The sequence below is a fragment of the Girardinichthys multiradiatus genome, chromosome 2, assembly GCF_021462225.1.
Source record: "Girardinichthys multiradiatus isolate DD_20200921_A chromosome 2, DD_fGirMul_XY1, whole genome shotgun sequence".
Classification (NCBI taxonomy): Eukaryota; Metazoa; Chordata; class Actinopteri; order Cyprinodontiformes; family Goodeidae; genus Girardinichthys; species Girardinichthys multiradiatus.
Window position 1 is genome coordinate 14,841,404 of NC_061795.1, and position 27,517 is coordinate 14,868,920.

At 39.5% G+C, this 27,517-nt stretch overlaps 1 protein-coding gene across 2 annotated transcripts in view; it reads left to right on the plus strand.

Moving 5' to 3' along the window:
- lingo1a (leucine rich repeat and Ig domain containing 1a) overlaps nucleotides 1-27,517 on the plus strand; it is a 270,502-nt gene that overhangs the window by 155,422 nt on the left and 87,563 nt on the right. Inside the window, exon 1 of one of the 2 annotated variants that reach the window (XM_047347210.1) lies at nucleotides 6,322-6,427. The exons of the other annotated variant lie outside the window; for it this stretch is intronic. The gene's annotated coding sequence lies outside the window, so the exon portion shown is untranslated. Of the gene's footprint in view, nucleotides 1-6,321; nucleotides 6,428-27,517 lie in introns of those variants that run through there. 2 annotated transcript variants of the gene reach the window in all.

Here is a 27,517-nt window from a genome sequence, read left to right on the forward strand (position 1 = left end):
TTAAGAAAATGGTAAAATATTTAAGGACATATTTTGGAAAAGAGCCAAATCTTTCTGGTGAAATGGGACTTAATGGTGTTTACTTAGTTATCAAGTTTAGTAAAATAATGTTGAGGGACACATTATTTACTGGATTGAAAACTAACAACCTCTCTGGGTAAATATTCTTTAGCAGGCAAGCACGTGTTCTTAGCTGTTAGAAGTTAAAGCTAACAAAAGAACCTGATAGCTTAGCACCAGAATCAAACACACCTTTAAAACACCGTCAATAAAAGGGTTAAAATACATAAGCACGGATGGCACGTTATGATCAATCTTCTGTGTTTAAAATCACCCTTTAAATAAAGTGTCTTTATTTTAAAACTTTAACAACACACAAACACAGAACACAAAGCTGAGCATGTGTGCTGCAGATAGCCTGCAAGCACCAAGATAGCTGAGTTCAACACAAACAAAACCAAACTTCTTAAAATGAAAAATGTTTAGATAATTTCATCCTAAATAACTCTCTGTTACTGTGTCTAAACCTAACCTCTGAACCATGCTGAGGAAAAGCTGTCCAGGCAACGACGAAGTTTGAAGAAAGCTCAGTGAACAAAGGGTTAGCTTCCACCTAACCTCCGGAGCATTGGCTGGGCAGCCCGTTCTGTCCACTAACCACACTGCACGTTACCACGGGATGTGGATCCTGTTGTCGTCCTTTCAGACCGGGGAAAACCGCTCCACTCTTTGTAGAGACAGCGTCTCTACTGGGGACTTCTCTGGAACACAGTTTGCTTCTGCAGGCCTCAGAGAGAAAGTCAAGCCAGGCTTAAACCTTAATTACCCCTTTTTATGAATGAATACCAGATTCTTTCAACAGTAATTCATCAGTATTTAATTTGTGCATTTGATCACGTGATCTTATGACACCCTTGGATCCAGTTTGAAGAGTTTATGTCTTTTTGCCAGCAAAGAGACATTTGCACGCTGGGTCTCTCTGTCCAGGTCCCTGTGTGACCCGCGTAGAACAGGCAGGATGTAGCAAGAGTGGTGCTATTATTTGGACAGTGATGTCACAGGAAGTTTGCAGTTACCCCGTTTCCTGGCTGTGCCGGAATAGGTTAATGCAATTTATTTTGAAAGTTCCAGGAAGGTCTGTACTGGCCTTTCACGTTGTAACCACGGCTGTGGGTCCCAAGAACTATAATGGTGGTATCACTGATGACACCACCATTGTAGGGCTCATAAATGACAACATTGAATTAGCCAACAAGGAGGAGGTCCAACACCTTGCGGAATAGTGTCATGACAATAACTTGGAACCAAACATATGTAAGACCAAGGATCTCATTCTGGATTTCAGGAGATCCAAACACACAAAGCAATCTGCCCTTTGCATCAATGGAGAGGAGGTAGAGAGGGTGGAGAGATTTAAGTGTGAACATCTCAGTCGACCTCTGACTTTTATTTTCATGATCCACACCTGTTTGAATTTCTATTAATTGCACCCACTTGTTTTCCATGTAGTTCTTTTCATCTCAGTTGTATTTAGGTCCGTGTTTTCTGCCCACGAGTTGTCAGATTGTCCGTTGCCATCTACTAGTCACTGTGTTTCCACATGTTCTGAGTTTATCATTGGTTTCTTTAAAACATCCATCCTCACTATGCTTCTGCTAATGTCCTGTTGCTACTTTGGTCCTGCTCAATCGCACATTAAGACATTAATGAGAGACATAAAAAGGTTTCTGCCAACTAAAGTATGGATCTTAAAATTGTTTTTGTGTTTTATTTTAACAGTTGCACCTTCTTGCTCATCGTGAAGTTTGGAACAACCCTGCAAATTTCGCTAGGACTTTAAAAGTAGCACTTGTAAAAATTATTAAATTTTCTGCTTATATTGGAAAATCAGTACCCCTGGCAATATGTTAGGGTTATTAAATCTCAATAATGGATTTCCTCCATTACAGTCAGTGATGAACAATTTTTATCAGAATTTCTTGAGTTAATAATTATACGCTACTTGGTGTTGGTCTATTACATAAAATCTGAAAAAAATAAAATGAAGTTTGTGGTTTTAACCTGTCATAAATGTGAAGTAATTAAAGAGGTAAAAATACTTTTGCAATGCACTATGTTCAGTGACTTTATAGCCGTGTTGTACTTTGAAAGCAACCGTGACGCCATGTCATATCATAGACCATCACCCTGAGAAAAACCAAGGTATCGCTGTCACAGCCAATAACATTGCAGGTGAATTACAACAGCACAGACACTCAAAGACTTTGCCTTGGATCCAAGGTCTGACTTTTCCCAGCCAAGAAATCAAAGGGAAGTTGCGTCTCCTCTGATTAAAAGTTTAATCTGGCTCCATGTGTCTGTCAGAATGTACAAGATCAAAAATTTGCCAACTCATTTAGCTGTGCCTAGCTTTGCTTTGTTGGACTCTTTGCTGATAATCACAGCTTAGATTTCATGATAATTTTATGCAATAAATTTTACATTTTTGATGTACTGCATCAATAATTATGAACCAACTGTTTCGCCAGGTATTCCCATGAATGTGAAATGTAAAATATTGCAGCAAAACAAAAGCTATTGGAAATGTGAATATTAATAATATCACCAGCATCTATTTAGGGATTTATCTCATGTAATGAAGGAACAAATTAACTTCAGCATCCCCAGCCTCCAGAGAGTTATTTTACAATTTTGAAGGCTGATTTACCCTCCCCAACAGAGAAAGAAATGAAGTCTGTGGTTATTACAGGCAGCAAGCAAGGATGTAGCTTCCAGAAGTCTGGAATATTGTTGTAATCTATTGCAAGGAGGGTTTTTCATTCAGAAGATCTAAAGAAAATCCTCCCTAACTCTGCAGTATTCATCACAATGGAGCATTTTGACATCTTTATTTCTGTCAGTTTTGTGACCCAAAATTCTAGCATTAACCGTTTGACTAATCTTTGCAGCTCAAGTCTTGTTTTGTCAGCAGACATCTCCTAAAAGAACAGCACAGCAACTTCCTGCAAAGCAGGACTGGTGAAGAGTAAAATATATTTTTGGAGTTTTATATACAAGAGTTAGGGTTAAAAAGTTCTTGTCTATGGTTATAGTGTGAGACTGATATGGTTGTAGGCCTATGAGTTTTACTAGCAGCATTAACTGTTTAGGGCAGGAAGACAGGCAAAACCAGTTTGTCATTATGCTGTTCTGCAATCAAATAGACCTTTAGCTTCTTCATTAGGAAAGGGGATCAAGGAAATGTGGGCCTGGATGTTTTTGGTCTCTAACTATGCACGCAGCAGGAAGTGCAGATGTAATTCAACAACTGAGATTCAATAACTATCCTACAGCTACAACATACTCTGGCATACTTGACTCTGCCGGACACATCTGTGGAAAGCTCCCTTTTTTATGGCCGCGTAAGTAGTGTCACAATGTAAACTGCTCGGTGGAAAGAAGTCTTCACATCCAACTGTTCTATATGTGACACCGTGCTGATATACTGAGCTGATCCAAGCAGGCAGTCCTGAGGAAGAGCACCGTCACAGCCACTTTCTTCTCTTTCTGGAGAAGAAAGTGGCTGTGCCAGGTGCCCAACTTTCTCATCAAACTTCCTACTATCCCTTCCCCTTCTTTGCCCTACTGGCAGAAAGTGTGGGGAATGTATGAATTTGTCATTTAAAATGTAGAAAATTGGCATGCTTGATTATGGAACCTCAAACGTCCTTGGACAGTGCGCACAGTGGCTGTGCGGCTACCACTACTGCACAGTACACCGAACAATGTGGGAGCCTTTAATCTTATTTACTCTATAATACCACAAGTAGTTTTGCATTTGACTGACACTGGTGATTTGTACTAAGCTAGGAAATAGCAATGTTGTGGTGGAATATTTTTCTGGTTTCTGATGTTGTCTAACATAAATCAGGAGCTGTGGAGCTTTCAAACTAATTGAAACACTATTTTATTTAGCTGTGTTATTGTCATGAATTGTGGATTGTTAGCTGGAACAAAATGCAAGCAGGAACTTAGCAGCATAGTGATTAGAGCGATTTAATGCTAAGTGAACAACAAAACTTACAGGTAAAACACAAGGAGAGAACGGCATAAGAACATAGGCAGAAGACCAGGCGAGAAGACAGGCATGAACAGACAGGCAAATGGTATAATTCAACAGTGAGCAATAAAAACAAGTGAGTTTCAATACACAGGCAGGGTATAGAATTGACCAATGAACTAGAAGAGCAACTCAGATGAAATGTGGAGCAGCTGGGGCAGAGAGAATGCAAAACAATCAGAGGATACGTTGGGCAGTTGAAACAGAAGAAAAGAGCAGAGCATTAAAGGGGAGAAATGACAAATAAACATGAGTGGAGCTGAACAAGAAACCCTAGGCAAAATGTCATACAGATCTATCAGGAAAACAAATTTACTGAAAAAGGATCACATAAGAAACACAAAGGAATGAAGTAAAGGAATACACCTAAAAAGAATAGCAAAACACAAACAAAAGCAAGAATAAAAACAGAATATGACAAGACCTATAGAACATAATAAAGAACAAGGAAACTGCTGAAAAACATGAACACAAATGAAAACCAAAACCTAACACTTCAAGATCATGACAGTTGTGAGATCTCATGGCAAGCAGTCTCATAATATTAAAGCACCACAGCATTGCTTGTCAAACAGAAGTCTGGTAAAGATTTTGTTTGCATGTGACTTTGTCTGGTGGGAGTTATTCTACACTAGTTACATATTACTTAAAACACAGTTTGGGACAACTTTATTTGTGAAAAACAAAAAAGCAAAAACAAAAACAAAAAAAAACAAGTTTGTTAATCTTGCCAAATATATTCCTAAAATCTTTTCTCCTCTCATTCTCATGAACTAAGTAGCATAAATCATCTTGTCTTTTACAATATTTTATCCTGCCTTTTGCGCTGATGTATAGATCTTCTTTTCATTCTCAAATATGTTGTTATTGTCTCATCCATCTCATTGTTTATAACACTTTGCAGTGTATGAATGTAATACTATGCTGGCAGCTTAGACGTGCACCTCAGCGTTCAACTTGTCATTGTTCATAATGGTTGTTTTTGGAAACAGTGGACTTAAAAATGTTTTTAAAAATAAACGTGTTACTCTTTCATTCAGTGTAATGACACAGTAACACAAAGTGTCTTCATCTACAAATAATGGATCTAGATTCCTGATGTCGTGCCTAGATCAGCAATAAGGAATGCATGATGGGTTTGGTTTGGCTTAATTTAATTAGCACAAACTATACACAAAATCACAATAAGAAATTGTTTGCAAATATATTACAAATATAATTAAAATAAAGTCTAACAGTAAAATCAGTAATGGCAGACAAAAAAAAACAAACATACAAAGCAAATTAGAAATCTAATGTACATAGACCAATGTGGAAGAATAGGCGTTAGCAACAACAATAAACGGTTTAAAAATATATTTCTATATCAATATATGTGGATGAAAATAAACAGTACCATAGACCAAGCGGTGAGAACCAATAAAATATCTTAAGGAATTTTCTAAAGAGGTTTTTGTGGTTTGTTTAGGACTGAACAGGAATTTTCTGCATGAATTGGTTTTAACAAAGAGCCATCTCACAAATATTCCAAATCTCAAACCAGGACATAAAAAGTTGATGTGGTGAAAAAGTAGTAGTAATTGAATGATTCCTGCAGAAGGCGGGGAAGAACAGAAAATAGCTATCAAAAACTCGGAAATCTTTAACCCATTTTTAACAGTCATTAACAGCTGCAACACATGCAGTGTCTAGAGAAAGTATTTAATTTTGTCTGTATAGGTTATTATAACACATCACCTTCTGGAATATGTATTCTGAAATAAACTGTTTACAAAGCTTGTCTATTGCCCATGATTTTCTAGCATTACAGAGGTAGGAGGGAATGGTTTAATACACTGATCCACTCACAGTCGTGTAACATGGGACATGTGTTTAAAGCCTATGAGACTAAAGATTATTTCAAAGAAAGTAGAAAAGCTACAGTTTTGCTCCACTGAATCATGTATTGCCTAAAGCTAACCAAAGGGTTTTAGTTACAAGACACAATCAATCCATATTGGTTAACATTTGCCTAATTATAGGGATGTATGAGCAACAGAATATAAAAACGGCATGCAATATCTAATACTGCAATCTAACCGATGCAAAAGGTAATAATAACATCAAGTAAATGTTGATTTCATGTAGTAAAACATGGAAGTAAAGTTTTCCCTGTTGGTTCTTTAAGGTGGCTGGCCATCTAAAGAGGGAATGCTGCGAGGATATGTGGATTAGGTGGAGAAAGTACCCAGCTCACATCTTCTGCCTCCCACTTCTCACACAGTAAGCAGATCCAGCACATCTCTGGAACCAGCAGGCCACTACTTACTTCCTGGGAGTATTCTTAAGGTAACCTACAAGCCTGTGTTCTAGGAAGCACGCTGAAATTATCTCCATAATTACCTAAAATGCACCACTTTTGTTGGTGTAGTACAGTACTGGTCAAAGGATTATGACCACTAACAGATGAAATGGAATGTTAACAATATTTAAAGAAGACTCAGTAAAGCCACAAACTGTGATGTCTTATGCCCCAGAACTTTAACTATAGAATAACCATTGGTGCTACTTCAGCTGCCTTTAGTGGTACTGAAAAGAAAATATGGTATTAATGAATTTGCAAGGTACAAACGACTGAACTATCTGTGAGGATGATCTACAAACCGAAAGCATCAAAGATGAGTTATTCAAGGACATCTCAAATTTCTCAAAATAGAAGTCCAGTGGAGAACATTTTTAAACCTCCCAGATGTTTCATTTACCTCTGATATCAGAAGCTTACAATGGATTTTGGTAATTTGTTAGCTTGGTAACCAAGGGATGCTCATACTGACTGTGTTCACCACCAGAAATGTCTTCAAGGGACATGTGAGCCACAGGATTGGATTAAAACAGGGAAAATATGGGCTTGCATATTTTCTAGCGGTAGAGATAGAGGTGCAGAATTGAAGGTCAGATTGATGTACTTTATTTCATTAATTTATTTGTAGCAAAAATAATAGCATAATGTTTTGCTAACACGCATTAAAGCTGATGTTTGTAATATTAGATGACAGTAATGGATGCCTGCATTGTACATTGATGGTGCACAATGGTGCATAGTCTTATGCAAAAAGGTCTAGAAATGCATTTCAGAGCTTAGTTAGAAGGCCATGGATTTTTTGGACTATAAAAAATCCCAATTTTTGGACGCGAAATCTACCACACATAGACGTAACGGCTGCAAATGTATTTATATGCAAAGCAAATATGGCAGCAATGACGCAATAATAACATTACCTAATCTCATGGTGTGCAATGAAGACTCTGTGCAGATAAAGGTTCAACCACCTCAGCATGCTGAATGTTTAGCGTGGCTAAATGCCTTGGGTGTATGTTTCTGTACCAGATGTATCCAGACAATTTAGTCATGAGGAACTGTCCTTTCACTTTTATACCTTAAACTGAGTTGCTTTTAAACAGTGGAAGTCACTGGAGATTAAATCTGCTTGTATTCAGCTGGTAGCAAAAAAAACATCTATAGAGGAAGGCAATTCCTAAACGACAACCAATTCCAACGTTTGACCTTGCAAGTGTTACTTTTAGGCCTACTTTTATTTGAGCAAGGGTACTCGGACTTTCATGCAGAGATAGTTGGCAGAGATAGTCGGACATTAATATGGCAAGGCTGTTCACTTTGGTTAAAATCAGTAAAATGTAGATTTGCTGTAGAATATGTAATCCATCTGCTTCTCTCAAACCATTGCATGGTCTTTTTTCCAACCTTTATTCAGACTGGTATTCAAAACGCTGACATACTAAACTAATGGTGGATGTTGTACTATAAAACACAACTTTCTTTGTTTTTTTGGTATTATGTTCACTGTCTATCTCCAAATACTAATACTCATTTTATCAGTACATTAGTATTAAAGTTGTGGTAATCACAGTGTTTTATATTTTCTGTGTTTTTACTTTTTAGTTTCAAAGAAATATCATGAGGCAATATTACCAAAGAAATACCATCTTTTGGTTTCAGATGAGATGTAGTTTGATAAAGATTAGACTAATAAGACTTACTGATAACCTATATATGAGTTTTTAATCAGCTCTAAATGGGGTTTTGCACTCAGCAGTGGCTGACGGAGGTTTATTTCACCATTGGAGACATGTATTTCCCCACCCATTCAAGATTTAACTTTGACAACAGTGGAAGAGCCATTAAAGCCAATGTTAAGTTCCCCTTGAACCTTTTCACATTTGCGTAATAGACCACTACAAGTTGTGTATAATTGTGAAGTAAAAGGAAAATAATATATAGTTTTCAAACTTAGTTTTTTACAAAAAATAAAATATCTGAAATCTGTGACAATTCAGCACCCTCAAGACAATGTTTTCTAGAGTTACCATTAGCTGAAATTACAGCTGAGTCCCATGTAAATGTCCCTTGCAAAAGTATTTACAAGACATTGCATCTTAAATTACAAGTCAACATCAGTATGAAACACCATGCTAAAATTTGAACTCAAAACCATCCATACAGTCAGATTAGCAATTAGCTTTTTGGTTTTTTTTATGATCATTTAGACACCTTTTTTTCTGTTATCTGTCATTTTGATATCTGGTCAGCCACACATGTAGTCGTGAAACTCGGGGCTAAGTCATTTATTGAGTGCAACAGTTTTCCAGATTGTCATCATCATCCATTGCGAATCATTGAAGGGAAAAAAAAGATTTGATGAAAAACAGAAGAGATATTAAATGCTATAAAACTGCCACTTAGCAATTCAGCAGACTGTGAAATACAGGTGAGTCACCTCTTAATTTCATACACCTGTCTGTCGCTTTTGATGTTCTACTCCACATTAATCTTGAGTGATCCCTTATTATAGACAGCCACTTTTCCTCATTACCCTACTTTCACCAGGCCATGGTTTTAATGCACCTAGTTGTGATGTCTTTACAGCATATTAGCTCAGCTCTCTTGTTTGTTTCTTCGTTTTAGCCTCTGATATTGACTGAGGTATGTTTCCTGATAGCCTTATCCCCTCATTTGTTTACCCCTGTCACAGCCACAAGTAACTGTATAGGCTAAGAAGAAAGGAATTGAGATCTTCAGGGTTTGTGTACATTGGTAATATGTTCAGTGGACTGTAACTATCTCCCTGTGGACAACCAGACCTCTACAGCTTTTCAAGGGAGCGAGCACTAAAAGAAGTGCCATCAACTCAGCTCCTCTGTGCCAATTGCTCAAAAATGGCCAATTTCCTGTCTAGGATGTGTGTTCCCACATTTTTATCATCCCCTACTGTAGTTATTTAGTTGCACTTAGGGTCATCCGTCATCAATGCTGCGTTTATAGGAAGCCAATGTGCAGTAAAACTGATGGACGGCCTTCTGCATGACTGAAGATGTATGAGACAAGCAGGCAAGGCACTGAGGCTCCTTTTTTATTGTATTGTCAGTGTTGTCATAAGGTGCCAGGAGGAAAAATAGCATTGCTTACCTTTCTCACTACTAAATAAAGCACTGTGTATTCACTGATTCAGAGTTTAGCTGGATTAGGCCAATGTTTCTGCTTTTTTTTTTTTTTTTTATGTGTTTGCAGATATTTGCAGTCATTGGAAACCATAGTGTGGTTTAATGTGGAATTATTGCAAGAATAGTGCAGTACCTCTCAGTTTAAATAGAATGAGATTGTAATTTGTACAATATCTGATTGCCTTAGATGAAAATTCCAGTAATGATCTTGAAGTCATGTAATGCGTTTTGATTTTTTTGTGAGATTTTAAAAGAAATAGTACCTCAACATTACAGTGTGGCTTTGTTCAATGTGTTCTTAACAGACATTTTCTGACACTCCTGCTACGGATGTTTAAAAAGCCTTTGAATAAGCTAATCTTTTAATCTTTTAATTTGAATACATTAAATAAGGTTTGTGTGTTGCCCTGCGATGGTCTGGCGACCTGTCCAGGGTGTACCCTGCCTCTCGCCCATAGACTGCTGGAGATAGGCACCAGCTTCCCCGCGACCCACTATGAAATAAGCGGTAGAAAATGACTGACTGGCTGACTGACATTCAATAAGGGGGGTAAATGAAAAAATCAATAAATCAATAGATAAGTTAATTAATTAATTAATGTAACTGAACTATTTATTTGATTTCTTCTTCACTTTTCTAAGTTGACCAGACCCTCTAGGAAATTCTAATTGGTAATCCATGACCTCTTGTTTCCCTACGGTATAAGTATGATGTAACTAAAGGCTAATTACTGTTGGCCACTAAGCTGGACAGGGATCCATATTTATCTCACTAACAAGTACAGTCACAGGAATGGTAAAATAGGTCAAACAGGTTCCCAAAGCTTAAAGTTAATCAATTGCTTTACAGAGTGAAATCTTTAGGGCATATAGATGTCAACTGTATACCAACCAGTTGTGTGGGAGAGATGTTAGGAAAGAGCCTTTAATCCACCCGTCATAAACATAAATAAATGGAGCTGTCTAAGGTCTACTGAAACTCTGTGCTTTGGTCAGATGAGACTATGATTTAACTTTTCAACAACAAACACTCCAGGTTAATTTGGTACGAAACAAGTTGTGAACAGATGGAATGGCATTTTATGCTTACTGATATGTATGGGGAAGGTTCTTTTCCAAAGGCCCTGGGAACCTTGCCAGAGTGCTTGGCATTGTAAATTCTTTGAAAAACAGGAGTTGTGGCTGGTGGTCTACCAGCAAACTAAAAAACTGGGTCATCACTGGGTCTTACAGCAGGATAATGATCCAACCATATGACCAGATCAAGACAGAATTGGTCACAAGACACAAAATCAACCTTCTTCCATGGCAGTCTCAGTCCCCAGAGTCTAAATCCTGAGTTGCCAGTGAGAAGCAAACATAGAATAGGACTCAGTAGTCTGGATGATTCATAGATATTGTACAAGCAGAAATGGCTGATACCCCTCTCTCTGTATATACCAACCTAGTAAATTTAACTGGTGAAGAGTAAGTTGTATTGGCAAAAGGATATTGTACAAAGCATCAACAGGTACATCAATAATTGTGCCAATAAAGTTAGGAATTCCCTGTGCTTTTCAATGTGAAACTATGCTGCTGCAATAAAAGTTCAAATTGTTGTAAGGGTGTTACACATCTTCAGGACATGAAAATTAATTTGGCTGGCACTGTACACTGTCAAGGCATCTACCATTTAAACTAGGCTCTCATGCAAAACACCATATTGTACTGTTTGTTTTCCTAGACTATGTTTCTCCACATTTAGAATACAGTGAAGTAAAACAAAAGGTCATTAAATCACTTGATTTTAATGAAATTTGTGCAAATGTTTGAAGAAATTTGGCAATTAAAAGACCATAATTTGTGTAACTGTGTTACATTTGACTAATCCCTGTAAAGTAAACTAAATATTCACTTACAATTACCATTAACACATTCAAGAGTAATAAAATCACAAATTTGGAAAGTATTAACAGTTAAATTTACATTACAGCAATCTCATCCTCTCATTAAAACAAGTACAGATAGCAGTGAAGTACATTTGATGTCAACTTCAGTTTTAGCCACATGAGAAAACGACACATCACAACCTGTTGGGCATTCACGTATAGAAGGAAATCCCATTCTGCTGCACAGACTAACTGCTATGTACTGCATAAAAGTGCTTCCTCATTTGCATAGGAACAATGAAAGGACACTTCTCCACAAGCTCTAATGAGAAATCTTCCTGTTCGATCTTGCACCCCATCATGCATACAAATGCCCCCACAACTTGACCTTTGAATTATGAATACCCTCGGCTGCACAGGGAAACTGCATCCACGTCAAAAGGACACAGCAGGAATATGAAGTAAGACGCCCCGGGATACACTAGCATTCTATTTGGTTGATGTATGTAAGTCGTTGTTATTGCATTTTACTGTTTCAAACTGCAGATGTAATACTGGCTGGCTTTTACATAAGATCGTGTGATGAAATCACTGTCACCCAGTTTGCAGGAAGATGCCCACATCATTTCTCTTAATAGCATGTTTGTAAAAAATGAGACTGTTATTGTTTTCACAGATGTTCACAGTGGTTGCATTTTTAACAGGTGGCCCTGTCAAATTTAGCTGCAAAACCTGTAGATATTCTTGATTAGAAATCGTGATTCTATATTTTTCTGTTAGGAAATTCATGATTTTCTTCTTTTCGTTCCTTAGGCATTCTGTCATTTTTTGTCCCATTAGACAAATTTAATTTATATTTTATTTCATTTTTTTCACCACAGACATCTTTCACCCTTAGCTTTGAATGTAGATAAGAAATACTGCAGGTTTTAATTTTTTTATGATTAGGACTCATGGCATACGATCTCTATATATTAAAACGCCATGACACGACATGTCAAACTGATGCCATTCATGTAAAACGCTATCTAGTTGTTGACATATGAAAGTGTAAAGTGCTTAAATCTTCATACCCTGTATAAAAATAACCAGTTCCTGAGCTGCTGCCCTGCTGTGTTGACAACCAACACTTGGTCACATACGTTCCGAAAAAGCTGAGGTGTGAACAGTGGACATTAAAGACATAAGGCCGAAAAAGCAGCAACCAGCCGAGCAGATTGAAGATGTAAAGCAGTTGTTGGATTTTCTCGTGATAGATGTGTCAGCTGTTCGGCTGTAGCAAGAGACCTTCAAAAAACAATCCTACAGCTCATGGAGGAGGCGAATGACCCCAGGGTCCAAAATGCTGAAAAACACAAGTGACTGGCTTTCCTTGCAACCCAGGTGGCTAAAATGGAGAGTATACAAGGATCAACAACATGATCGTCATTGGGTGATCATTAAGCTGCGCTCTTATGCTCCAGCTGTTAGAGGTGACAACAAGGGAGAGTCAGCAGACCTGGACAAGGAGCAACGAGTGGCTAATTTTCTACCATCCAAGGACATTAAGCTGTACCAATGTTGAGGGTTGCCATCCGTTGCCCAGAAGGAGAGAATGGGGGAGACATGCCATCATCCTCAGCTTTTGAACAGAAAACACAAGACAGAGCTTCTGAAGCAGGGAAGACTGCTGAAGGGTACCAATCTTCTTTTTTCTTTAAATTTGGGTTATTGACAGGGGTTATAGCTGTGTCCCACTAAAATATTCTAGACATGCAACACCACACTTAAAATACTGAAGCAAGCAGGCTTTATATCTGAGTCCCTTCTTTTAATGTGTTTGTCTAAACATTTTATTTACCCATGTTTTTTTCAAGTGTAGTTGCCATGGAAACAGGTCATGCACTTATGTACTGTTTTGATGGATGCATGCATATGAAAATACAAAGAAGCTCTTCTGTAACATGAGCATAGCTGCTGTCTGAGCACACAGTGGCAATCATCTGCAAATATTTTATTTTCAAACAACTTTTTTTTTGTATGTGTGCATGTATATGCTGCATTATTGGGGTGATATGAAGGCTTCCTGATGGAATTTATCTCTAATGCTTGTGATGTAGGCATTAATGGTCCCATAAAAAGAAAATCAATTGCCATTAATCTTAAATATAGAATGGCTGTTGTAATTGTTTCTACATGGACCTCATTTCACAGAACCGACAACAGAAAATTGATGTGTTTTTCTCAATTAATGGGAAGACATTTTCATTTTTTACTCATTGGTGCATTTATTCAGAATTTGCTTTGTTATGATCATTGCAGCTCATTTTTGATGGTCCAGAAATCTGCAACTTGGTTTAAAGGAAAAAAACACTATAAAGTTTTGCAAGAGATGCACTCATAATTTTGTTGCTATTGATTATCGCCAGTTTTTGCAGGTTGTACCTGCCGTTACCAATTTCAGATGATTTTAATATTAATTTGGAAGACAGAATAACAGCATTTAACATATTTTGTTATTCATCATTAATATCAGGAGCAAAGTCAATGTCACAAGACACGTATGAGCAAGCTCTGTAAAACAGACTTTTACTTCTTTAAAACGAAGACAATAATTATGGAGTTCCCATTTGAGACTAGAATCTTATATCTTGCTGTAATATGTTCAGCCTTTCTTGTTAGGGTTTACGAGATATAGGACCCCAGAATGCAGACGAGCAGGCAGCGTGATGGTAAGTGCGAAGGTTTAATACCAAAAAACTCACTCACAGCCGGAGGCAGGAACAAAACAACAAACGGGCAGACGAGACAGGCATGGCATGATCAAAAAACAAGACATGATCTGTGAACAAGACATGATCAGAGAAAAATGTTTACGCGATGACTAACTGAACAGGTGTGTATATATGGAGTGAAAACCAGGTGGAGTAAGGAGACAGATTAACTTGGAGCAGGTGAACCGAATAAACTTAATTAACAGAACAAAACATGGCTGGAGCAAAACAGAGACTCTTGAACACAAACTAGAAAAACATGAAGCAAAAGCATAACCAGATCTGAAAACCAAAGTAGACAAACCATGAACAAGATGACAAAACTAAAGCATGACCAGGAAAATAAATAGAAACATGATTCAAAACTTGAACTGTGAATAAGACCAACAAAAATCCAGAAACCAAAAACCAAACAACCCCAAATCATAACATTTCTATTACCTCTTGAAAGTGTTGCTGTCTCTCGCAGCCTGAATGAACAGCAAACAGGTCTTGACATGTCTTGGAAAACAAAGTTTCGGTTTAAAAAGTCTCTGTTTTTACCCTGACTTCATTTTAAACATGTAATAGCTTATAATACTTTAAAAAACGAATTTTGGGTCTTCTTCACTCAGTAACAACTTCCAAACTCAAGAGATTGGTGGGCAGTACAACCGTACAGTGCTTAGTATATGTGTTCACTGATCAGGTATTTTTGAATTTCTGACTGACCAGTTAATGGTCAGGGCCAACCAATCAAGTTGCAAATCTGCTGATTCCGATAGCTTTGCTATTTTTTGGTCTATCTCTATTTCTTGGTGTTTATTGAATTTTACAAGTAGAGTTGCCAAAAGAGATTTTTATTTTTATTTTCAATGGTGGCCACAATTTTCCTGCCATAGGGGTTTTAGTCCTATATTTTGTATGCTGTTGCGGTGAGACTCTGCTTTTACACTGAGTGCAAGGGATTAGTATGTGAAGGTCATCTCTCCCCGCAGTACTTGGTGAGCTACATTTTCTAAAAACTATATGACTAGGATCCAAGGTTGGCTATAATGGTATTTGAGCTGATTCCATATCAAGCATTGATGGTTTAAAGGGATTAGAAATAGGTGGATGGAACACGATACAGAAAGTGTGTCTGTCTCCATAAATGAGCTATAAAGCTACTGAAAAGAACCTGAAGCGCATCATATGTAAAAATTATTTTTGTATGATATTGCAGTGAAGAAAATAATTGGGTAAAACAGCACATTTAGGGGAACATTGTGTAAAAAAAAAACTTTCTGCCATTTCTACTTAATAAATTGAATTTCTTATGTATTTTCCTTCAATAGTCTTTAAAAGTGTCATTTTCATTAAGCTTTGTTTGTAAGCCCTTACTGAAAAATGTTTTTTTTTATTGAATTCATTTTGTTTTGGGCATCAGTACAGTGTGTTTATCAGGCTTAATTCAAGAGCAAAGAGTGCTGGATTGTAACACCTTGTTCAAGGTGTATGATAATTGCACTGTGAGTAGAAATTAAGGGACACATGTTCTGTTGTCAGTTTGATCAAGCTTATTACCTTTGTCTATTGGTCCCTATCTCTGTATTTATAGGTCAAAATAACATTCATAAATGTGCAGCCAGTAAACCTCTTAAATGGATAAGGGTTATAAGGAAAGTTATATTTTCTGAAGGCCCCTCATGTAAAAGCGGTCCCATCACAAAACTGCAGGCCCAGATTGAGGATATTGTTGAATGGTAGCAAGACAAATCGTAGCATGCTAGATGCACCTCCTAATTCTAGCCACCATATTGACAATGGAGGTCATATCCGTCACTCTTGGGAGTTACCTTAAGATTGCTGGGCTGTAGTGGTTGACAGAACATCTGGTTGAGTGGCTGGTTGAGATTGTGGTCTAAGTTATTGAAATGTTGGAGTGGAGCATTTGGTGTTTCTATCAGAGAAATAAGTTGCTAAGTCTATGAAGGAAAGTCCGCTGGGATTTTTTTAAGAATACTCCAATCCAGTTGTGACTTGGATTTGGATGAAGCAGTGGGGCCTTGGTACAAGTGGTGGAGGCATGAAACAGATCTTTATCCTCCAAATTCTTAAGCAGGTATTGGAACGTCGATTCCTCGTTTTTTTTTTTTGTGGCTCTGGTGTTGCTTTTACAGACTATACTGCCTCCTTAGAAGTCAACCAATAGTTGTGCTAATATGCATGTTTGATACGCTTTGAATGATATCTTTGTTTTTGCACATGCTACGGCTCTGTTTGTTGTGATTCTGGCACGTCTGCTCTACCCTGTCTCCCCGGCTGCAATCAGCAGATTAGATGTACCTGGTGGCTGCTGCTGTGCAGTGCAATCTGTGGCATGCCATACACCTGTGTCTTCCCTGATATATACCGACTCTGACAAGCAGACGGTGCCAGATTTTTGAAAGCCATTCGTGTGAGTAGATATCCAGCGTTCCTTCCTGTCTGATCATTGTTCTTGACCTTGCCTTGACCTCTGGGCCCCCTCCACCCACCCGGGTCATTGATGGTGGTCCAGTGTTCTCGGTCCGGCGCATTCTCAGGTCCTGATCATTGTTCTTGACCCTGCCTTGCCTTTTGGATTTATGCCTCTGCCTGCTCCCTGTCGGACTATTTGGATTTTGGTTGTCAACCTTGTTTCCTGCATCTGGTTTATGCCTCTTCCTGCCCCTTGCCTGACGCCTCTTGTTCCGATCGTTGACCCTGTTTCTGTCCTTGGATTATTGAGCCAACCTAGCCCTCGGATTATTCAGCCTGGAGTCACTTCTTACCTGTGCTGTGGAGATCACCGCCTGCCGCCCACTGAGGCTTCCCCTCTGGGTTTCAAGTTCCACTCAAGACAAAAGCAGGTTAGTGACTTTTCTGATCCCTGCAAAATCTGTAGAGACTACAAGTCACTAATCCCTCTTTCTGCCTCAGTGATTCCTGGAAGCTGTGAGGAGTGTTACCTGTGTGACGTTTTCCTGTGGCTGAATAAACCTTTTAAACTTTCAGTACTGTGTCTGGCTGAATCTTGGGTCCGTCTTTTTCTGATTCATAGCAGAAAAATCTGGCCAAAAATGGACCCATCGCCAGCACAACAGTGGCGTACCCACGTTGATGAGATCCTTTCCTGGTTGGGTTCCGGCATGGAGGAAATAATTTTCACATTACGTTCTGGCAATCTTGTCTCCGAGCCGCCACCGTCACAAAGAAACCACGCCCAAGTAACACGGACAACAGCAGAGGTAAGGGAGCCACGCCTCTCTCCACCTGAGATGTTCAGGGGAGACTCAGACCAATGTCGATCTTTTCTATCTCAGTGTGAAATTCATTTTGAGCTTCAGCCGTCATCCTTTCCCACTGAACGTTCCAAGGTGGCGTTTGTTATATCTCTGCTGGCAGGAAAGGCAAAAACAGTGGGGAACTGCTGAATGGCATAACAGGTCTGCATCTTGTAATCTTTATGAAACTTTTTCCAAGGAACTCATTCGAGTTTTTGACCCGGTCATTCCAAGTCGTGAGGCCGCAAGAGGATTATTGTCCCTCAAACAGGGTGATCAGCCTGTCTCGACCTATATAATTGACTTTCATTTGTTGGCTGCACAGAGCCATTGGAATGAGGCAGCACAAATGGATGCATTCATGAAAGGATTAAACGAAGACATCAAGGATGAGCTAGCGACCCGTGACTATCCTTCTTCCCTGAAACAACTCGAGGATTTGGCTGCTCGCATTGATATTCGGCTGGCAGAGAGAAGGAAGGAGAAGCGCCATGAGAAGGGTTGCTCATCATTAATTCAGGTTTCTGCACACCGGTATGAGAGAAGGAGTCAGTCATCTCTCACTGAGGAAAATGATAATTGTGAACCGATGCAATTGGGCAGAACCAAATTACCCCTGAGGAGAAAGATCGTCAGAGAAGATTCAAGCTCTGTTTTTATTGTGGAGAGAAGGGACATTTAGCACTCAGGTGTCCACTAAAAGGACAGGCTCAGCAGAGGAAGGGAGGTCTCTACTGAGCCGAAGTCAACTATCTGCCTCCTCCTTCTTGTTTCCTGCCCATTTTCAAACCTCTTCTTTGTTTCTCCAGGGGGCCGTGTTTATTGATTCAGGAGCAGATACTGAAATCATGGACGAAACATTTTGCAAATAAGAACGGCATAAAACGTATTCTGTCAGCTGACACAAGAAACATGCTAGCTTTGGATGGTCACAGCATGAACAATTCACATCTCAGGATGGAGGAGATTACCTTAACAGTTGGAGGTAATCATCAAGAAAAAGTAACTTTCATGATCATTAATTCACCTGAACTTCCTGTAGTCCTAGGGGCCTCCTGGTTGCAGAAACACAACCCTCACATCGTCTGGAAGAAAAAAGAAGTTCTGGGTTGGTCTGAGTCATGTTCTGCTGACTGTCTTTTGTCTGCTGCTACGGAGGTCAGTGTGGAGAATGAGGTTGAGGAGACCTATCTGGATTTATCCAAGGTACCACAAGAATACCATGATTTAAAGGAGGTTTTTAATAAAATCAAGGCCACAGCTCTGCCACCCCATAGACCTTATGATTGTGCTATTGATTTGCTTCCTGGCACATCACCCCCTAAAGGCAGACCCTATTCATTGTCTGGTCCAGAGCACAGGGCCATGAAGAGTTATTTTGATGAGGCATTAAAGGCAGGGCACATTCAACCCTCTTCCTCTCCTGCAGGTGCTGGTTTCTTTTTTGTTGGGAAGAAGGATGGTTCTTTGAGACCATGCATTGATTATAGAAGCCTTAATGAGATAACAGTTAAAAATGGATATCCCGTACCACTCATGAACACAGCTTTTGATCAGATCCAGGGAGCCAAGATATTTTCTAAGCTGGATCTAAGGAATGCACCTCATCTTGTCCGAATCAGAGAAGGAGATGAGTGAAAAATGGCTTTCAACACGCCTACGGGCCATTATGAATACAAGGTCATGCCATTTGGACTTACTAATGCTCCTGCAGTTTTTCAGTCATTGGTCAATGACGTTCTAAGGGACATGGTGGGTCAATTCGTATTTGTTTATCTTGATGACATACTGATTTATTCTCAAGATCTGGAAACCCACAGAAAACATGTCAGAGCTGTTCTCCCGCATCTTCTCCAAAACCAGTTGTTTGTCAAGATAGAGAAATGTGAGTTCCACATAACTACCACTTCCTTTTTGGGCTTCATCATTTCCCCAGATCAAGTGCTTGTCGACCCCTCCAAAGTTAAGGCCATATTGGAATGGCCTGTTCCAACTGATCGCAAGCAGCTTCAAAGATTTCTGGGCTTCGCAAACTTCTATAGGAGGTTTATTAGAAATTACAGCCTGGTTGCTCTTACCTCTTCCAAGGTGAAATTTGTGTGGAATAAGGATGCAGAGAAGGCCTTCAATAGGTTAAAGGAACTCTTCACGTGAGCTCCAGTGTTACGGTCTCCTGACCCAGAGAGACAGTTTATTGTGGAGGTGGATGCCTCAAGCACTGGGGTCGGAGCTGTATTAAGCCAAAGAGGTGAGGATGATCGTGTTCACCCATGTGCCTTCTTTTCAAGGACTCTGTCACAGGCTGAGCGGAATTACGACATGGGAGACAGAGAGTTATTGGCTGTCAAGATGGCATTGACAGAGTGGAGACATTGGCTGGAGGGGACTAAGGAGCCGTTTATGGTGTGGACTGACCATAAGAACTTGGAGTACCTGAAATCAGCAAAACGGCTAAACCCCAGACAGGCTAGGTGGGCTCTGTTTTTCGGTCGTTTTAATTTCTCCCTGTCTTACAGGCCAGGGAGTAAAAATGGCAAACCTGACGCCCTATCCCAGATTCAAGAGCCTGAAGAATCTCAGTCTGCGGGTGAAGAGGAGTTTATCCTTCCTGAAACCGTTAGGTTGTCTGTGTCCCGAGTGGAGGTGGAAAGGGAGGTCCAGGAAGCCATTAGGGATCTGCGTAACCCACCATCATGTCCGCCTGACTGCTGTTTTGTCCCTGAACGCCTTGTGCCTAAGGTACTGGAGTCTTGTCATTGTTCATCTGGTGCCCTTGGAGAAGCTTCCATCTGCTAAGGAGATGGGTGAGATATTGACCCGAGAAGTTTTCAGGCCCCATGGAATCCCAAATGACATTGTTTCTGATAGAGGACCCCAATTTGTGTCACGTTTCTGGAAGGAATTTTGTTCGTTGTTGGGAATTTCTGTTAGTCTTTCCTCAGGGTTTCATCCTCAGTCTGATGGCCAAACCGAGAGAGCCAACCAGGACGCTGAAACCAAACTTCGTATCTTATGTGAGTCTGACCCGACCAAGTGGTCACAAAATTTGCCCTGGGTTGAATATGCCATGAACTCTATGCAATCAAGTGCCACTGGTTTGTCCCCTTTTCATGTTGTGTTTGGTTTCCAGCCACCCATGTTTTCAGTTCAGGAGAGAGAAGCTAATGTTCCATCCACCCAAGCGGCTGCCCTAAGGTGCCAAAGAATATGGAGAAAGGCCAGGAGGTCGATGATCAGAATGTCACTGGTTCAGTCAAGAACGGCCAACCGGAGACAGATTCCTGCCCCTAAGTACCAGGTGGGGCAGAAAGTTTGGCTCTCCACCAAGGACCTCCCATTAAGGGTAGAATCCCGGAAATTGGCACCCTGATATGTTAGACTTTTCCCAATCTCCAAGATCATCAACCCTGTCGCTGTACGACTGAGATTACCCAACTCCATGAGGATTCACCCCACGTTCCACGTTTCTCAGATCAAGCCCTTCGTGGAGCCCCGACTTGGGCCCACCTCTGGGCCCCCTCCACCCACCCGGGTCATTGATGGTGGTCCAGTGTTCTCGGTCCGGCGCATTCTCAGGTCCTGATCATTGTTCTTGATCTTGCCTTGCCTTTTGGATTTATGCCTCTGCCTGCTCCCTGTCGGACTATTTGGATTTTGGTTGTCAACCTTGTTTCCTGCATCTGGTTTATGCCTCTTCCTGCCCCTTGCCTGACGCCTCTTGTTCCGATCGTTGACCCTGTTTCTGTCCTTGGATTATTGAGCCAGCCTAGCCCTCTGATTATTCAGCCTGGAGTCACTTCTTACTTGTGCTGTGGAGATCACCGCCTGCCGCCCACTGAGGTTTCCCCTCTGGGTTTCAAGTTCCACTCAAGAAAAAAGCAGGTTAGTGACTTTTCTGATCCCTGCAAAATCTGGAGGGACTACAAGTCACTAATCCCTCTTTCTACCTCAGTGATTCCTGGAAGATGTGAGGAGTGTTACCTGTGTGACGTTTTCCTGTGGCTGAATAAACCTTTTAAACTTTCAGTACTGTGTGTGGCTGAATCTTGGGTCCACCTTTTTCTGATTCATAGCACTGTTTGCATATTCATGCCATGACGGTCAGAGGCTACCTCTTCAACCCAATCTTAGATACAGTGCCTTGCGAAAGTATTCGGCCCCCTTGGACTTTTCAACCTTTTGCCACATTTCAAGCTTCAAACATAAAGATATAAAATAAATTTTTTTTGTGAAGTATCAACAAGTGGGACACAATCGTGAAGTGGAATGAAATTTATTGGATGTGTCAAACGTTTTTAACAAATAAAAAACTGAAAAGTGGGATGTGCAATATTATTCGGCCCCTTGACTTTCAGTGCAGAAAACTCACTCCAGAAGTTCAGTGAGGATCTCTGAATGATCCAATGTTGTCCCAAATCACTGATGATGATAAATAGAATCCACCTGTGTGTAATAAAGTCTCCGTATAAATGCATGTGCTCTGTGATAGTCTCAGGGTTCTGTTCAAAGCGCAGAGAGCATCATGAAGACCAAGGAACACACCAGGCAGGTCCGAGATACTGTTGTGGAGAAGTTTAAAGCTGGATTTGGATACAAAAAGATTTCCCAAGCTTTAAACATCCCAAGGAGCACTGTGCAAGCAATCATATTGAAATGGAAGGAGTATCAGACCACTGCAAATCTACCAAGACCCAGCCGTCCCTCTAAACTTTCATCTCGAACAAGGAGAAGACTGATCAGAGATGCAGCCAAGAGACCCATTATCACTCTGGATGAACTGCAGAGATCTAAAGCTGAGGTGGGAGAGTCTGTCCATAGGAGAGCAATCAGTCGTACACTGCACAAATCTGGCCTTTATGGAAGAGTGGCAAGAAGAAAGCCATTTCTCAAAGATATCCATAAAAATCTCGTTTAATGTTTGCCACAAGCCACCTGGGAGACACACCAAACATGTGGAAGAAGGTGCTCTGGTCAGATGAAACCAAAATCGAACTGTTTGGCCACAATGCAAAACGATATGTTTGGCGTAAAAGCAACACAGCTCATGACCCTGAACGCACCATCCCCACTATCAAACATGGAGGTGGCAGCATCATGGTTTGGGCCTGCTTTTCGTCAGCAGGGACAGGGAAGATGGTCAAAATTGATGGGAAGATGGATGGGGCCAAATACAGGACCATTCTGGAAGAAAACCTGTTGGAGTCTGCAAGAGACCTGACACTGGGACGGAGATTTATCTTCCAACAAGACAATGATCCAAAACATGAAGCCAAATCTACAATGGAGTGGTTCACAAATAAACGCATCCAGGTGTTGGAATGGCCAAGTCAAAGTCCAGACCTGAATCCAATCGAGAATCTGTGGAAAGAGCTGAAGACTCCTGTTCACAAATGCTCTCCATCCAACCTCACTGAGCTCGAGCTGTTTTGCAAGGAAGAATGGGCAAGAATTTCAGTCGCTGGATGTGCAAAACTGATAGAGACACACCCCAAGCGACTTACAGGTGTAATTGCAGCAAAGGGTGGCGCTACAAAGTATTAATGCAAGGGGGCCGAATAATATTGCACGCCCCACTTTTCAGTTTTTTATTTGTTAAAAAAGTTTAACACATCCAATAAATTTTATTCCACTTCACGATTGTGTCCCACTTGTTCAAGAGGGCCGAATACTTTCGCAAGGCACTGTAAGAGGTTGGTTGGTTGGATGGATGGATGGATGGATGGATGGATGTTCTGAAATTCGGTGGGAACTCTTTATTAAACAGGTGGGATTAAGCAGGTTCTCCTCATCAGCCCACAAACTTCAAATAGGGAAGTATATTGCTGTTTAAACCCATGGTACCTAATACTGCTACCTTGTTTACACACTTTGACTTAAGTAATTAATTTAGTGACATATCTTGCAGCATGGGCTGCACAGTGGCGCAGTTGGTACCACTGTTGCCTTGCCGTAAGAAGGTCCTGGGATCAATTCCTGGCCTGGGGTCTTTCTGCATGGAGTTTGCATGTTCTCCCTGTGCATGCATGGGTTCTCACTGGGAACTCCGGCTACCTCCCACAGTCCAAAGACATGCCGGTTAGGTTAATTGGTCACTCTAAATTGCCCTTAGGTGTATAAATGAAGGTGTGCATGGTTGTTTGTGTGTTGCCCTGCGATGGACTGGCAACCTTTCCAGGGTGTACCCTGCCTCTCGCCCGTAGACTGCTGGAGATAGGCACGAGCTTCCCCGCCACCCACTGTGGAATAAGCAGTAGAAAGTGACTGACTGATCTTGCATTTTAGTTTGTGAGTACTTGAATAGATCATTGATTATTCAAGTATTTGCATATACCTGTGGTGTAACAAAGACGCTCTTTTTTGTCCTTTCAGCTATCAGCAACAGCAGAATATTTCGATAAACAATGTCTATTAGCAGGAGGTCTCTTATTTTGGTTTAACCTGGGGATGTGATCACTTATATTTCATAAGACTTAGGTGCTCTAAATGAGGTTCAGAACCCAAATAAATGTGTAATACAAACTTAAATAGAAAATAAGACACAAATAAATAATATTGCATGTGACATTTAGGCATTTTTAAAATTCTCATCAAAATACTTCAACCAAAGAGCAAAATAAACAGATATGCAGTTGTTTTAATGCGTGGGTAGGAAATAGTCTTATTGGTACAAAATGGAAAGAGGAATGGGTGACATTGGGAGATACAACAAAGGTATGGAAGTTGGTGAAGTGGTGAATAGATCAGGAGAACTCAAAGGTATGCAGTCAGTCGACATTAACAAAGCATTGAAAGGTTTTCTTTGCCATAATCAAGCCACTTGAGCAATTGTTTGAGTCCTAATAACTTTATCTATTAGTTTGCACAATTTCATTTTAAGTTGTTATGGCTGTGTTTGTTTTTCTGACTCATTTTTGTCAGCTATGTTTCTATGCCAGTGTGGCTTCATTTGTGAGGTAGATTTGACTCTGTCTATGGAATAAAATATACTGTTTTCAGAGATTCACCGCACAGACCTACCTTTAAACAGAGTACCTTCAGCTCTTTTGCATCTTTCTGACAATTTCTTACATTTCCAAATTTATCCCAAGAACCTGTTTTACTCTTTCCATGGTTTGGGAATGAATATACATACAGCCTTCATCACGCAAAGAAAATAATCTGCTTGAATTGCTCCCTTGCTGTAAAGCTACTGTATAAATCTGATATTTTATAGACAAAACTAAAAAATGGAATGAATCAAGCACCACTCCATTTTGCTTTCATAAAGTAAGTGGTAAGGCATTAAATGGGTCACAAGCTGTATATATATGTGTGACATTGTGCTTCATGTAATTGAGCGTGGTTTGTTTTTGTGTGGGCGAGTGTGGTAAGGTCTGCCCACAGCTTGCAGAGAACATTTCTGCCTGAAACAGAATATGGCTATCATTGCCTGCTCATGTTTAATCAACAGTAGTTTGCTGTAATTGTGCACTTAGATTTTTTTGATGCTGACACTTGTGTTGTTGACAATAGCATTACCGAGCTTATTTACTTACCATAGCTACTGCTGATCTGTAATGCAGATTTTCTCATGTGATGCTGTCAGACTGAGCAGACAGTCTTTCCTGAGCTCCCGCTGCTATTGAACATTTTATGCTTATTTATCGCTACTTTTTCATTGCAACCCAACAAGATACTCTCTTATAACATTTTGTTAAAATGAGTCTCACAAGAGCTGCAAATCTCCTGAGAAGTCAAAAGCGAAGGTGTGCATTCTATTGAGCATAGCCACCATTAAAATTACATCTGTGGATGCCAATGCCCTCATTGTGGAGATATCGTAGAACTTTATTGACAAAATATCAGCTATGATGGACAAAAATGTTATGAGCTCTTAATATCACTTAAGAACATAGCACAGCTGGAAACAAACTGAAAACGTATTTCAGAGATTAAAAATTGTCTGTCAAATGCAGAAAACTCCATGGCAGGTTTGAAAACCACACTTGCTTTTATAGAGACTAAAATACAAGAGCAAACAAAGAAAAGTTTGGATTTGGTTGGTCTGAGCTGCAGAGACAACCTTGTCATCCTAAATTTAAAAGAATACACAGAAGGTCCAGATTCTCTGAGACTCTTCGAGAGTTGCTTGTCCATTCTGTTGGACTTCCAAACTAGGCGGGGTAAGATGAAAACTGAAACTATAAAAGCTGAGTCACCTCCTTGTCGGACTACTGATTGGTATGTTTTTAGATTTCTTTAAGAATTGACATTTGCCCTAAACACTTTAACAGGCCAATATTTTATTCATTTAAATGTTAGACAAACTATCAGATATGTGCGGATAATACGGGCCAATCAGTCTCATCAGTGTCGATGCTAATGTGCTCTCTGAGTTGTTAGATGAGACTGGAGGGCCCTTTCCCATTTTTTTAGAAACCTTGATCAAACAGGTTTAATTCAAAATTGACTTTCATTTACTAACGTTAGACAATTTTTAAATATCATACAATATTCAAACCAAACAAATCACAAAGATTTTGTCATATCTTTAGATGGGGAAAAGGCATTTAATATAAGAGAGTGAACATATCTATTGTATTAGAAAGATTTGACATAGGGTCGGGGTTTATTGGATGGATCAAAGCAATCTACAACTCTCCAGAGGCTCGTGATATAATAAACGTTGTACAGTCATCAGCTTTCTCACTGCAAAGAGGTACGAGGCACGGTTGTCCTCTGTCTCCTCACCTCTTTGCATTAGCACTGGATCCTCTAGCCAAGGCCCTTGTGAGCATTTATAAAATAGCACAATATGCTGATGATATTCTGTTATTTTTCTTATAAACCTTATAATCAATATCAGCTATTATGTCCCTCATCTGTGAGTTTAGTAATTTTTTAGGCTACATAATTAATTTAGGAAAATCAGGGGTTCTGCCTCTCAGTGACCCAGTTAACCCTACAAGTACAAGAATTCTTTTAAATGGTCCTCCAGCAATTTCACATATTTTGCGCTTAAAACTTTACAAAATCTTTAAGACTTCTAACAGAAACAAAAATAGATTTAGATAGATAACCCACTGTGACTTTATCTCTTATGGAGCATGGAAGCCTAATTAAAATGAAAACATCCTCCCTCACCTATTATATTCCCTACAATATTATACCCAGACAGTCTATCATGATGTAGAAATAGCTTTTTCAAAATTCATTTGGGATAGTAAGAAACATAGACTAAGAATTAGGATTTTACAGCTGCCCACAAACAGGGTAAGAATAGGTCTCTAATGCCAGTCTCATAGGTAATCACTCTAATAAAAAGCAGGCTTTCTCCAGGTTCATCATTTTGTTATATCTAAAATTTCACAATTTACAGAAACAGGTGTGTATGATGATCTGGAGACATTTCTTATGAACCTGAAAGTCAGAATTCATTTATTAATATGCACCCATGGTACTGGTATATTGAACACTATTCAAAAATGGGATTGTGATCTTAATCAGGAATATATTATATTATAAAAAAATCATATATCAAACAAATATTTTTATGTTACCATACTCGGTATTGAAGTAAGTGGTTTGACTGGAATAACATGGGTTGCATTTACTTGATCTCTGTGCCATTTTTTTGAATGTGTCCTGAAATGACTTTTGTTGGCAGTTGGTTCTATATATTAAACTGAATTGGAACAGTTATTCTTTTTTACTTTTTTGAACATGTCTGAGTAATGTTACCAGAAGTGGGGTGCATGCTTACAGATGTGATTACATTAGTTTCTATACAATCGACTATAAAGTGTCTAGACAGGCTCATATTCCGGTATAATAGCAATCAGAATAGGATGTACAATGTTTAAGGCTCAGAAGTGGAAATAAAGGGCTGTTTATGAGGTTATAGCTGTGTCTACAATATACAAAAAAAGGTAAACGCCAAATCTTAAAGTTAATTAATCTATTATGTTTAGTGAATGTAATTTTGGCTACGCATGCTACAAAGTAGTTTTTTTCAGGGTTTTTTGATGAAGATATTTATACTATTAATTGATG